Genomic DNA, 15076 nt, shown 5'->3' with positions numbered 1-15076 from the left:
AATAACCACAACCTGGTAAAAATTTCCCCCCAGACAATTTCCCTCAACATCTCCACATGTAAAATTGAGTCAGCAAAGAGAAAGTAAGACTAATAAAAAGAAATTTGTATAGGAATTCTGGTAAATTCTCCCAGTGTAAAATTCCCCCTGCAAAGTTGACCCAACAGAAACTTCCTTTCTCCTGGAAAATCCCCCTAGCAGACAAGTACCCCCTCCACCCAAAAAATAAATGCATACTTCCCAATAACAAATACTATATATAAACAATAGGCAAATTTTATAACTAAAGACCTATCCCTAGGGCATGGTGGGGGGGGGTCATGTTATCTCCAAAGGTATAGTTATTGAACCTTTCAGCTATGCTGAACAAAATGGCTATCTCAAAATTTTGATCAGATGACTTTGAGGAAAAAGGGGGGGATGTGTTTCCCCTTTTTTGAAAATCAGGCAAATTTTCTCAGGCATGTTTGATATATGCATACATCATTTGATATATATTATATATATATAGATCAATAGGTAAATTTCTAGGTCATGCTACAATTTAGCTAGGATGAAAGTAAAAACCTCATTTGATGCCTTTTTTTATGCTCTTTCATAATTCAATAATTGCGTCTGGGGCTAGTTGCATCTTGAGCCCTTAAAGGGACCCCAAAGATATTTCATTTTTTGTAGCCACACAAAGAAGTTATAATGTAACCTAACCTGCAAAATACTTGATTTTCAATTCAAACTGTTTTCCTACCATTTCAAGCTTTTCAAATGCCATCAACAGAAATAGTGCTTAATTTTGCAATTTGATACTTTGCTGTCAAAACTTCAGGGTATATATTTGCACATTAAGAAGGTGGGGGGATAAAGTTTATGGTAAATTTGCAGTGGGCCATATAATTTACCTAGGATGAAAGTTAAAATATCATTTGATGCTTTTTTATGCTCTTTCATAATTCATGTAAGATACTTTCAAGGCCTCTTTAAGGGTTCAAGATGCAATTAGCTCTAGAAGTGGTTATTGAATTATGAAAGAGCATAAAAAAGGCATTAAATGTTTTCACTTTCATCCTGGCTAAATTATAGCACCACCTAGAAATTTATACAGTTTAAACTTACCTCTATTTACATCAGAAATAAAATTTACCCCAACCTCCCCTAATGTGCAAATATATACCCTGCATTGGAATATATAGGGGTTGGGATAAAATTCATTTCCAATAAAAATGATGGTAAAATTCTACCTTAGTTATCTTTGAAAGGGGTCATGTTAGGAAAATGAAACTTTCAGGGGTGGGTCTACAGGGTAAAGTATGTCCAGGGAAGGTGGTTTGAAGTACATACCTCCACTCCTGTCCCTAGAGGGTCCTGATATTTGATGACCTTTGAAAAAGGGTGTGTTATAAAAATGAAACCTTGGAAAATAGATCTTCTGCTTAAATGAAGTACAGCAAAAAAATTTCAGCTTCAAAACTTTGATCAATCCCAATTTATAAGGCTTTAGATATGCAAATACATTTTCTAAATTTAAAAAAAAAAAAAACATTGATATGACTTAAAATTCTACTCAAACATCAGGAATTGCATTTTCAGAACTAAAGCCAGAGAAAAAGAAAATTACATCTGAAATATAAGTTAAAATGTTTTTTTGTCAAAATTTCAATAGGAAGGGCCTACAGACCTGTCATGTAGGAAATTTCAGGACCATTTAGAGGGGGCAGAAGTAGAGGTAGGTTCTTCAAAATACCTTCCCAGGACATACTTTAGCCTGTAGACCCATCCCTGAAAGTCTCATTTCCCTAACCTAACCCCTTCCCAAGATAGCCAAAAGTAGCTAAAGTAGAATTTTACCGTTGTTTTAGCTCACATTTCATCCTCTATTGCTATCATAATTATAAATCACTGCTTACCTTATACAACTTCAGCTTTTAACCTTGTTCATTAAAGTATATTCCAAACTCCTATTTTCATTGTAAGCCATTTAATTTTCAACCCATGCTGACTTTGGTCATGGTATAATGAAACCGGGTTTGTTGTGATGTCACAACTTTGCTTTGCTTAGTAACCCCTTACCTTTAAGGGTAGCATCCAGGTGACAAACAACTCTATAGACATTTAACCTTTATTAATTAGGGAAAGAATTTGACAAGAGATAGAGGAGTAAAAATAACCGAATCGTTTTTAAAGGACAAATAATGTCATGGGAAAAGGTTTTTGAAATCCCCCTTCCCCCCAAACTCAAAATTTTCCAAAATTCTACATTAGAAGCTTTTCAAATATTTCTAAAGCACTAATAGATAGAGCGCTACAAATATCAGAATCAACTTTGGAGGACAATTTATGCCATGGGAAGATGTTTTCGAAATCCCCCTTCCCCCCAAACTCAAAATTTTCCAAAATTCTACTTTAGAATCTTTTTTAAATATTTGTAAAGCGCTAAGACAAAGAGCGCTACAAACATAAGAATCAACTTTAGAGGACAATTTATGTCATGGGAAGATGTTTTTGAAATCCCCCTTCCCCTCAAACTCAATATTTTCCAAAATTTTACTTAAGAAGCTTTTTGAAATATTTCTAAAGCGCTAAGACATAGAGCATTACAAGCATCAGAATCAACTTTAGAGGACAAATTATGTTATGGGAATATGTTCTTGAAATCCCCCTCCCCCCACTCAAAATTTTCCAAAATTCTACTTTAGAAGCTTTTTAAATATTTCTAAAGCACTAATAGATCGTGCGAAAAACATTAGAATCGACTTCAGAGGACACGTTATATCACGGGAAGAGCAATTTAAAATCCCCTCCCCCCAAACTCAAAATTTTCCAAAATTCTACTTTAGAAGCTTTTTAAATATTTCTAAAGCGCTAAGACATAGAGCGTTACAAAAATCAGAATCAACTTTAGAGGGCAATTTATGTCATGGGAAGATGTTTTTGAAATCCCCCTTCCCCCCAAACTCAAAATTTTCCAAAATTCTACTTTAGAATCTTTTTAAATATTTCTAAAGCAATAATAGATAGAATGCTAAAAAATTAGAATCGACTTCAGAGGACACGTTATATCATGGGAAGAGGTTTTTAAAATCCCCCTCCCCCCAAACTCAAAATTTTCCAAAATTCTAATTTAGAAGCTTTTTAAATATTTATAAAGCACTAATAGATAGAGCGCTACAAATATCAGAATCGACTTTAGAGGATAAGTTGTATCATGGGAAGAGGTTTTTAAAATCCCCCTCCCCCTCAAACTCAAAATTTTCCAAAAGTCTATTTTAGAAGCTTTTTAAATATTTGTAAAGCGCTAAGACATAGAGTGCTACAAATATCATAATCGACTTTAGAGGACAAACTATGTTATGGGAAGATGTTTTTGAAATTCCCCTTCCCCCTGAACTCAAAATTTTCCAAAATTCTACTTTAGAAGCTTTTAAATATTTCTAAAGCACTAATAGATAGAGTGCAAAAAACATTAGAATCGACTTCAGAGGACACGTTATATCACGGGAAGAGGTTTTTAAAATCCCCCTCCCCCCAAACTCAAAATTTTCCAAAATTCTACTTTAGAAGGTTTTTAAATATTTATAAAGCACTAATAGATAGAGCGCTACAAATATCAGAATCGACTTTAGAGGACACGTTATATCACGGGAAGAGGTTTTCAAAATCCCCTCCCCTCCCCAAACTCAAAATTTTCCAAAATTCCACTTTAGAAGCTTTTTAAATATTTGTAAAGCTCTAATACATAGAGCGCTACAAATATCAGAATCGACTTTGGAGGACAAATTATGGTATGGGAAGATGTTTTTGAAATCCCCCTTCCCCCCAAACTCAAAATTTTCTAAAATTCTACTTTAGAAGCTTTTTTAATATTTCTAAAGCACTAATAGATAGAGTGCTAAAAACATTAGAATCCACTTCAGAGGACACGTTATATCACGGGATGAGGTTTTTAAAATCCCCCTTCCCCCCAAACTCAAAATTTTCCAAAATTCTATTTTAGAAGCTTTTTAAATATTTCTAAAGCACTAATAGATAGAGCGCTACAAGTATCAGAATCTACTTGAGAGGACAATTTATGTCAGGGGAAGTTGTTTTTGAAATCCCCCTTCCCCCCAAACTCAAAATTTTTCCGAAATTCTACTTTAGAAGCTTTTTAAATATTTCTAAAGCACTAATAGACAGAGCAAAGATGTTTTTCATGTCATGGGAAGATGTTTTTGAAATACCCATTACTCATTGAAATTTTTACAAAATAACATTTTACCTTAATTTTCAGTTATCAGTTTCTTTTTCTCTGGCTTTAGCTCTGAAAATGCAATTTCAGTTATTTGAGCAGAATTTTAAGCCATATCAATGTTTTATTTCCAAAATTTAGGAAATGTATTTGCATGTATTTAAAACCTTATAAGTTGGGATTGAGCAAAGTTTTGAAGCTGAAATTAATTATGTTGTACTTCATTTAAACAGGAGATCTATTTTGCAAGGTTCCGTTACTATAACTCACAAATTTTTAAAGGTTATTCAAAGTTTTTGAAATCCCCCTTACCATTCATCCCATTCCCCCTTCATACTCTAAAATCTGGTTGATAATTTGAAATTTGAAAAGCCTTATTTTCCACAGGGGTATTTTTATTTGGGGGGAGGGAAATTTTCCGTGGGGGGGGGGGGGGAATTTCCGGCGGGTATTCGCCAAGAACCACAAATTTGATGGTATGAGTTTTATTACAATATTTGACTTTTAGGGGCTATTTTGCCCTTTTACGAAACTTAGACAAATTTTTAGACTGGCAATTTATCAACCAGATTTTAGAGTATTATTCCGGTGCAACACGTTGCAACGAAATGGTCAGCTTAGATTAGTATAAGCAGGGGCACCCGAGCAGGTTGCTGACCACCGCCCCCACCCTCCCACTCCCCCGCTATCAAATCCCCTTGCAGCTTGCACCCTCGAAAGAAAATTTTTATATAAGTTCCAGCAGTTTTTACATATTTTAAATCGTGGATGTAAAAAAGAAAAGCAAAATTTTTCAACATTATAGGATTAAGCTATTTGAACATGTTTTATGTGGTTACCCAACTCAAAATGTTATGGGGTTTCCAAAAAAAAAAAAAAAAAAAAAAAAAAAAAAAAAAAAAAAAAAAAAAAAAAAAAAATCAAAACGAATATAGATTATTCGGTACTTGTGCATTGTAAATAATCCACCGCTATAGATTGTACAAGGAAACCAGACAAATGGGTATTTGTTAGACAAATGGATCACAAAGCGTTATTTCTTATTGCATTTACAATATTAAAACTGTTGTTTTTTGGGGGGTTTAGGGAGGGAAAAAGGTACCTGGGTTAGGTTACGTATTTAATATATGCTATGATTTACCCCCCACCCCCTCAATGATCAAATATAAAGCACAAAAATGTTTATAAAATATTATATTTTCATCATATTTTATTTTATTTCACTAGCAGTAACCAAACTTAACTTCTTTCATGTATAGTGGTGGGTTATTTATAATGCACAAGTACCGATTATTCTATAGCTAAATATGTACTTCTGCCCCCTCTTTCCCCCTCCCTATGGACATTTTAATAACGTCTCTTAGCTTCAAGAATGAAGATTGCTACACTAAACTATTTGGAAAAAAACACTTGAGTTGCTTTAAAATTTCCGTTTTTTGATGATTTGGCTTCAAATACCGCCTCCAAGGGAGGATTTCATGATCAACAATGTTACTTGTTGTAAAAAAAACCTTTGTGGATTAGAAGCAGTTCTACAGAGGTTCTTGTGAGTTAATATCATTCAAACTCCGCTCCTTTGGGAGGAGAAGGAGTCATTGTTGAGATAGATGAAGCCAAATTTGGGAAGCTTAAATATAATCGTGGTCGTATTGTCGCGGGTAAATGGGTATTTGGTGGAATAGAGCGAGGAACTGGTAATTCATTCATGGTTTCTGTGCCAGATAGAAGTAGTGCCACATTGTTGGGAATTATCCAAAACCGAATCCTGCAAGGGACAACAATTATCAGTGACTGTTGGAGGGCCTACAATTGCCTGGCTAGCCAGGGTTATCAGCATTTATGTGTCAACCACAGCATAAATTTTGTAGACCCTGCAACAGGTGCTTACACACAAAACATCAAAAGACACTGGCGTGAAGTTTGAGACAATATACCCAAATATGGCAGAAGAACATATGGAAGGATATCTGGCAGAGCACTACTTAAAAAAAAAAAATATTCAATCTCCTCAAGAATGCACCATTTCATGAAAAATATATCGGAGCTTTATAACCCCAACTAATTTGTTTTTTATGGGTATTATTTACTAATTAATTTTAAAAACGTTGTAACAGAAAATTTGGCAATTTATGGTATCTAACCCCATTTGTTACTGATGTTTGTTCAAAAAAAACTTAAATGAAAGATTAAATTTACTTTATACAAGGATATTTTTTTTTTTTTTAGTTAACAACATTTCCAGATACCTTGCTATTCTTCTGTAGATCTTCCGTAACACATCTTCCCAAAATATTATTTGTCCTCTAAAGTCGATTCTGATAGTAGTAGCGCTCTATCTATTAGTGCTTTAGAAATATTTAAAAGCTTCTAAAGTAGAATTTTGGAAAATTTTGAGTTTGGGGGGAAGGAGGATTTCAAAAACAAATTCCCATAATATAATTTGTCCTATGAAGTCGATTCTGATATTTGTAGAGCTCTATCTATTAGTGCTTTAGAAATATTTAAAAGCTTCTAAAGTAGAATTTTGGAAAATTTTGAGTTTGGGGGGAAGGGGGATTTCAAAAAAATCTTCCCGTAACATAATTTGTCCTCTGAAGTCGATTCTGATGTTTTTAGAACTCTATCTATTAGTGCTTTAGAAATATTTAAGCTTCTAAAGTAGAATTTTGTAAAATTTTGAGTTTGGGGGGAAGGGGGATTTCAAAAACATCTTCTCATAACATAATTTGTCCTCTAAAGTTGATTCTGATGTTTGTAATGCTCTATGTCTTAGCACTTTAGAAATATTTAAGAAATAAAAGAAATAAAAGCTTCTAAAATAAAATTTTGGAAAATTTTTAGTTTGGGGGGAAGGGGGATTTCAAAAACCTCTTCCCCTGATATGACGTGTCCCCTGAAGTTGATTTTAATGTTTTTAGCACTTTATCTATTAGTGCTTTAGAAATATTTAAAAAGCTTCTAAAGTAGAAATTTGGAAAATTTTGAGTTTTAGGGGAAGGGGGATTTCAAAAACATCTTCCCATGACATAACTTGTCCTCTAAACTCAATTCTGATATTTGTAGCTCTCTATTAGTGCTTTAGAAATATTTAAAAAGCTTCTAAAGTAGAATTTTGGAAAATTTTGAGTCTGGGGGGAAGGGGGATTTCAAAAACATCTTCCCATAACATAATTTGTCCTCTGAAGTCGATTCTGATATTTGTAGAGCTCTATCTATTAGTGCTTTATATATATTTTGAAAGCTTGTGGAGTAGAATTTTGGAAAATTTTGAGTTTGGGGGGAAAGGGGATTTAAAAAACATCTTACCATAATATAATTTGCCCTCTGAAGTTAATTCTGATATTTGTAGCGCTCAATCTATTTGTGCTTTAGAAATATTTAAAAAGCTTATAAAGTAGAATTTTGGAAAATTTTGAGTTTGAGGGGGAGGGGGATTTTAAATTGCTCTTCCCATGATAAAATGTGTCCTCTGAAGTTGATTCTAATGTTTTTAGCACTATCTATTAGTGCTTTAGAAATATTTAAAAAGCTTCTAAAGTAGATTTTGGAAAATTTTGAGTGGGGGGGGAAGGGGGATTTCAAGAACAAATTGCCATAACATAATTTGGTAAAATTCTACTTTAGCTACTTTTGGCTATCTTGGAAAGGAGTTTGGTTAGGAAAATGAAATTTTCAGGGATAGATCTACAGACTAAAGTATGTCCTGGGAAGGTATTTTGAAGTAGCCTACCTACCTCCACTCCTTCTCCCTCTAGAGGGTCCTGACCTTTAAAATATGTGTGTTATAAAAGTGAAACCTTATAAAATAGATCTTCTGCTTCACAACTTTGCTCAGTCCTGATTTATAGAGTTTTAAAGATATGCAAATACATTTCCTAAATTTTGAAAATTAACATTGTTATGGCTTAAAATACTACTCAAATAACAGGAATTGCATTTTCAGAACTAAAGCCAGAGAAAAAGAATCTTATAACAGAAAATTAAGGTAAAATTTTGTTTTGTCAAAATTTCAATACCTGTCATGTAGGCAAATTTCAGGATCCTCTAGAGGGAGAAGGAGAGGAGATGAGTACTTCAAAATACCTTCCCAGGACATATTTTAGCCTGCAGACCCATCCCTGAAAGTTTCAGTTTCCTAACCTCACCCCTTTCCAATATAGGTAAAAGTAACTAAAGTAGAATTTTACCCATAATTTGTCCTCTAAAGTTGATTCTGATGCTTGTAATGCTCTATCTCTTAGTGCTTTAGAAATATTTCAAAGCTTCTAAAGTAAAATTTTGGAAAATTCTGAGTTTGGGGGGAAGGGGGATTTCAAAAATATCTTCTCATGACATAAATTGTCCTCTAAAGTTGATTCTTATGTTTGTAGCTCTCTATGTCTCAGCGCTTTACAAATATATAAAAAGCTTCTAAAGTAGAATTTTGGAAAGTTTTGAGTTTGGGGGGAAGGGGGATTTAAAAAACATCTTCCCATGGCAAAAATTGTCCTAAAGTTGATTATGATATTTGTAGCGCTCTATCTATTAGTGCTTTAGAAATATTTGAAAAGCTTCTAAAGTAGAATTTTGGAAAATTTTGAGTTTGGGGGGAAGGGGGATTTCAAAAACCTCTTCCCATGACATAATTTTTCCTTTAAAAAACATTCGGTTATTTTTACTGGTCTATCTCTTGTCAAATTCTTTCCCTATTAATAAAGGTTAAATGTCTATAGAGTTGTTTGGCACCTGGATGCTACCCTTAAGGGTAAGGGGTTACTAAGCAAAGTTGTGACATCACAACAAACCCAGTTTCATTATACCATGACCAAAATCAGCATGGGTTGAAAATTAAATGGCTTTCAATGAAAATAGGAGTTTGGAATATATTTTAATGAACAAGGTTAAAAGCTGAAGTTGTGTAAGGTAAGCAGTGATTTAAAATTATGATAGTAATATAGGATGAAATGTGAGCTAAAACAACTAGTAATGTGCAGTAATTTACCATTATATAGAGGGAGGAGGAGGAGTGGAGGTAGGTACTACGAAGTACCTTCCTGGGACATACCTTAGCATGTAGATACATAGGCCTACCTGAAAGTTTCATTTCCCTGACTCAACCCCTTTCCAAGATAGCCAAAAGTAACTAAAGTAGAATTTTACCAGATTTTGGTGTTTCATGCAAGAAAATGCATGTTCCACAAAGTTTAAGGTTCAGTTTTCTGCTCAAATAGAAATGCCTAGAAGCCATAGAATGCTTTCTTAACAAACTAGTTAGAAAAAATTGCAGTTAAAAAAAATGGCAAAACCATATGAGTCTTGGAAAGTATAAACAAAATCAAATTGAATATTAGGTATAGCCTAATGATAGGCCTATTAATTGTTAAAACATCCATCATTTCAAGATTTATTTTATTTTGCAATGGAAATAGCCTAGACAAAGCAAACAAGGCTTCCAGACAGGTAAGAGGAGTATATAGAGTAAGGCAAAAAAAAAACTTACCCTATCAATCATTTGTTTCAGGATAACTTATACTTTCTGTGAAATTATACAAAATTGCTGATTGCATGCCAGTACCTTCTTTTTTTCTAAATGTGGCTATAAAGAGATAGATGGTAGTGTTGGCACGTATTTTTCTTAAATAGGTGACAGGATGAATCCTGTTTTCTTCCCGTTGTGGGTCCACGAATAACCAAAACTAATGAAAATGGGACCTGTGTCAACTGGGATAATCCTTGGCTCAAACTGATGTGATTTCATCAAATACCTAACGGTTCACAGGTAGTACATGCCGGGGAATCACAAAAATGTTTGCACAGGAACGGTTCACTGCAGCCGATGAAGAGCAAAAACTAGTGTGGCATATTTCAACAGTAGAAGAATAGGATGAAGACATGATAAGTTTATTTTGCCCACTTAAATTATACAAAAAAGAAGCGGAGTATAGAAAAAAATAAAGAAAAATCAACTTCTAAACGAAAAAAATACAAAATTAACCCAAACAGCACACGTAAATAATGCTAAATGGCAAAAAATAAAGCAAACGATTTAGACTTCTCTTAAACACATCGTAGTTTAAGGAATCCACTACATCTACAGTGGCAAGAACACAAGATCCTTGCAAAATAAAACTATTCCTGTAAAACAGAAATAAAACAAACTACCACTGAAGTAAGACGTTAATAGTATCCAATAAAAGCAAGCTTATCAGGATCTTTTTAAAAAATACTGATTATACCTTCAATAATTTCAAAAGTCCTTGTGTACCAGGAGTAAAAGGCGATATATTTAAAATACAAGATTCTTTCCTTCTAAAGATGATTCGGGCAGAAATTAAACGTCCCCTAATTGAGTTCAAATACCACTTCCAACAGTCTAAATTTTTAATCAGCAAAAAGATAAATTGCATTCTAGCTTCAGTCAAACAACGACGCTAGTCGTTCGAATTTCGCTAAGATAATTAGTAGCAAAAAAATGCTATGCACGATATTTCTAAGAAGTTTAAATGGCAAAAAATCGTGTGAATGCTTGAATCATCAAAAATATTTAAAAGAGATTATTGGACGAGGATTCGCGTGCTTGTGCCACGTGAGCCAATGGCAAGCCAGTCCTTACAGCGTAGGACGAAAGAACTCCGTTTGGTAGTGGGGTAGATGTGCTTTTTAATTTTAATCGTAAGTCAGTATCAGGAGAATTCAGATAGAATTTTTTGGCCTTTGCAAGCTTGGCAACTCTTTCATGTTATATCTTAGTCACCATTGTTGTCGTTTGAAGTAACTCACTACTGTGCACCCGAATATGTAAGTCAATAAATCTATTGTATTTTTTATCTGTGTTTATTTCATTTTATATGTCTGGATCTAGCCTAATGATAGATAATTAGTTCGTAAGTCTCCAAGGTAAATACTCCCAAAGGAATCTGGTCTCCAGATAGCCCGAGAAGATGAAGCCACTTTTTTCATCCCCACAAACACCAAAAGTTGTCGTCGCAACAATTTAGGAAAAGTTTATAACCCCTGTTAGCCTATAGGTATTTATGTCTTTAAAGTCAGATCTAAGTGCGTCGTGGAAACAAAGCTTTTAGACGTCAGAAGTTCTAGTTCAATATTTCTTAATTCCTCGTAACTTTTGATGGATTAAATTAAATGAAATAATTCTAAGATATTCAAAATCAGCATTAAAATACAATTCGATTAATATGTATATTAGAGAAATTACGGCTTCCGGTTCAAATGTAAGAAATAACAATAGGGAAATAAACCTTTGCCATTCATATCTGACTTATTGAGAAAGTCGGGTTTAGTTTTTGATTAATAAGAATACGTTTGATTCAAATACTAATTTTTCTATCACAACCCATAATAACAACAAGCTTCTATTGCTACAAATGGCGCGTGTCGGAAATTGGAGAAAAACTGCGAACTAGTTAGGCTATAAAACTCTGTAATTTGAATTTAATTGTTGGAAAGATACAGACATATAAGAAAAGTGATTAGGCCTATAACCGCTAGGCTACGACAGCAAAACCTTTATATCTCATAGGAGATAATAGCCTCCCCCAAAATAGGTTAATTAAAGTTTTAAGTTGATATAAACGCAAAAAAAATGGATCAACTAACCGATTTATTAATAGTGCAAAAGTTAGTCACAAAAAATATAGAGATCGAAAAATCTATACCAGAGTACAGAGGTTAGTCGGACATTGAGAAAGTCAATATCCAATTGAACCAGTTTGTACAACTAACAAAAACAGACTTTAGAGAATTAAAAGACATGCTGCTTCTACGATTAAGAGGCCAGGCCTTAACCTTTCTAAAACAGGTCAAACATACTATAGGCAATGACGACAACTTGCCAATAACTACGTTTGATAAATTGTTAAAAAAATTCAAAGAGAGATTTATAGAAACCGGTTATATAAAGAAATTAATTTATAGATCAGCGAAGTTTGTTGTTTCAAAGAATATAAGCAACTATCTTGCCAATATATACATCACCCTAAAAGAAAAATAAAGGACTGGTTCTGGGCAACTGTATGAAAAAGTCATACGAAACACTTTTTTGCAAGGGCTACCCCCAAAACTATATAGGGTAGTAATATCCAAAAATATTCAGACGCTGGATCTCGCAGTCCAAGAGGTAGAGCGACTAATCAAAGTCGATAAAATGGTTGCTAATCATAGTAAAGCAAAAATAAATAGCCTAGGCGATTCTAAACGTGAACATAATCTTCAAGGGCGATCAGGCACCCCCCAATTTCTTTTCAAGGGATGACTCCCCAGTGACAAAAACAAACAAAACGCCAGAACCCACGAGGCAGAAAACAGTAAGTTTTTAGCCCATTAACCTTACAATAATGAGGTGTTATAATTGTAATCGTGTTGGCCACATAGCGAGAGAGTGCCACTATGTCCCCAATCCCATACCAAGAAATGCTGTCGGTAATACGCAAAATTACTTCAACAATATGTTCAGAAGAACAAATTTTAGCACCGGTCGTGCAATAGGCTATAGCCAGGGGGATTGCGCCAATCAATACCTTATAATGCGTACCAACCAAATTTTTATAACCCTCCCCCAATAGACAAATTAATTACCAATTTGAAAACCCAAATACCCGCCAAAGCCAATATAATGCAAGAATGCCATATAGAAATCACGAAAATTTGCCAACAAGAAATGAAAATTTCGTAAGCCAACGGTATTGGCAGTCAACGCCTGCAAACGGCACTGACACGAGACATCCACGTTACCATAATAATACATGGAGAAGACAGACAGAAGTAAATCCTTTAAATATGCCTACGGAACCCAATACGTCTGAATATCTATTACGGGCACCAACACATGAAAAAAAATCCTCAGGGAAACGTGTCGGGCCCCTCAGAAACATAAATTGGACCCAGAGGGTGCCAGGAATATTTAATAGGTCCAAGACAATATTAGTGCCTTGTTGTAGTGATATTAATAACAAGTTATCTATATTTAATGATTTTTGTGCAGAAAACGTTTACTTTACGGTCTTAATTAACAGCGGAGCTACTGTAAATATCATTAACACTTGCGTATTTAATATGTTGCCTTTGCAAATTAGGTAACAAAGGAACCCTAATAATCCCAATTTAACAAGTGTTACAGGTCATAAATTAAATGGAAAAGGGTCAATTTGCCTAAACGTAAAAAAAGAGACAATAGAACATTCATGACACATTTTATTATATGTGATAATTTCCCATATGAAGCTATTATAGGGGCAAATTTTCTAAGGTCTAATAGAATACTATTAGACGTAGCCAACGAGAAACTTATTTACCTAGCTAAGGTAGGGGAAGAAATTTGTACCTTAAGAAATCGTAACAGAGGTTACGAAGACAACATAACAGTAAACAAAATTTCTAGTGGTAAAATGTCGAAGTATTTTGAACCTCATGTCTCGCAAAGGCATGGCATAATTGGAAATTTATTCAATTACCCTGAGGGATATCGCAGAAATGAAGTATATTTAAATAATAACAGTATTGAAGCTGCGAAAATAAAAATAGGAAATATGCGACAGTACAGATCAAATGAAATTAAAAAAATAGCGGAATTATGGAAGAACATAATTAAACCCAACATGACGCCGCAAGATGCCGCAATGGCTTAGCATAGCGCCTGTATGAATCTAATAAACAATTAAAATGAAGAAAAATATTACGAATTTGCGATAAGGAAAACAAAAATTCCTCCCAAAACGATGCAAAAGTCCAAATATCACAGATGACTGAGCCAGTAATTAGCAAATCAGAAATATGGTTTGCGACACCGTCTGAAATACCCGAAAATCTGTTATGCGAGGAACAGATTATATCTTATGACAAAGGGGAAGTTTTTATTTGGGTAACCAATAATAACCATGAAAATGATACAGTTACAATTAACAAGGGGACTTGTTTAGTCCAAATCCAGGTTTTAACGGAAAATGATTTAAATAGATGGGAAAATTCTAAAAGAAACCTAGTTAACGGTATTGAAACTTCAAATAACGAATACCCCTTGACTAAATCGCAATTTTTAAACAAATTTAATATGGATTATATTACGGATATTGAACTTAAGAAAAAACTATGCTAATTATTATGGAAATTTAAGTATTTATTTTCTGCATGCGATTATTATAGCGGGATGATTCATTTTCACGAGAATTAAATTTTAACGACCGGTAATCCCGTTGCAAAACAGCCATATCGTGTGCCATATAAGCACAAAAAGTGGTTAAAAAATAAAATCCACGAATTAGAAAAAAATGAAATTATACGCCCAAGTATAAGTCCGTATAGCGCACCAGTGATCTTAGTACCAAAAAAGAATGGAGATATTAGACTCGTAGTAGACTATAGAGCCCTCAACAAACAAGTAGTTAGCGATAAATTTCTTCTACCAAGAATGGATGAAATCCTAGACTCAATTTCAAGCAAAAACAAGATTTTTACTTCTTCGGACCTTACCCGAGGCTACCATCAAGTGAAAATAGCCGAAAAGGGTGTCCATAAAACTGCATTTTCTGCATCCGAATATGGTTCTTATGAATACTTGAGAGTACCATTTGGGCTTAAAACAAGTTCAAGTGCGCTATGTAGACCCCTATTGCACCTGTTAAGTGGATTAAAGAATATAATTCATCTTGTTGATGATATTATATGCGTGGGAGAAAGCACTGAGCAACACTTAGCAACTTTAGCTAAGGTGTTCGAGAAGTTCAGGCAAGGCAATTTAAAATGCTGGCCTGAGAAAGTAAATTTATTTCAATCTAAGATTAAATTCTTAGGAGTAGTAGTAACCCAGGGAGAGATATCCCCAGACCCTGATAAAATAAAATGTGTTGAAAACCTCAAGCC

At 34.0% G+C, this 15076-nt stretch overlaps 1 protein-coding gene across 3 annotated transcripts in view; it reads right to left on the bottom strand.

Moving 5' to 3' along the window:
- LOC148939988 (single-strand DNA endonuclease ASTE1-like) overlaps window positions 1-9781 on the bottom strand; it is a 64622-nt gene extending 54841 nt beyond the window's left edge. For all 3 annotated transcript variants that reach the window (XM_089106513.1, XM_089106514.1, XM_089106515.1), the window contains exon 1: window positions 9702-9781. The gene's annotated coding sequence lies outside the window, so the exon portion shown is untranslated. The remainder of the gene's footprint in view (window positions 1-9701) is intronic.
- Between the last annotated feature and the right edge of the window lie 5295 nt (window positions 9782-15076).

This window comes from Artemia sp. Qi Xiang Cuo, chromosome 20 (assembly GCF_049724085.1).
Source record: "Artemia sp. Qi Xiang Cuo chromosome 20, ASM4972408v1, whole genome shotgun sequence".
NCBI classification, from domain to species: Eukaryota; Metazoa; Arthropoda; class Branchiopoda; order Anostraca; family Artemiidae; genus Artemia; species Artemia sp. Qi Xiang Cuo.
This window is presented reverse-complemented; position numbering and strand designations above follow the sequence as displayed.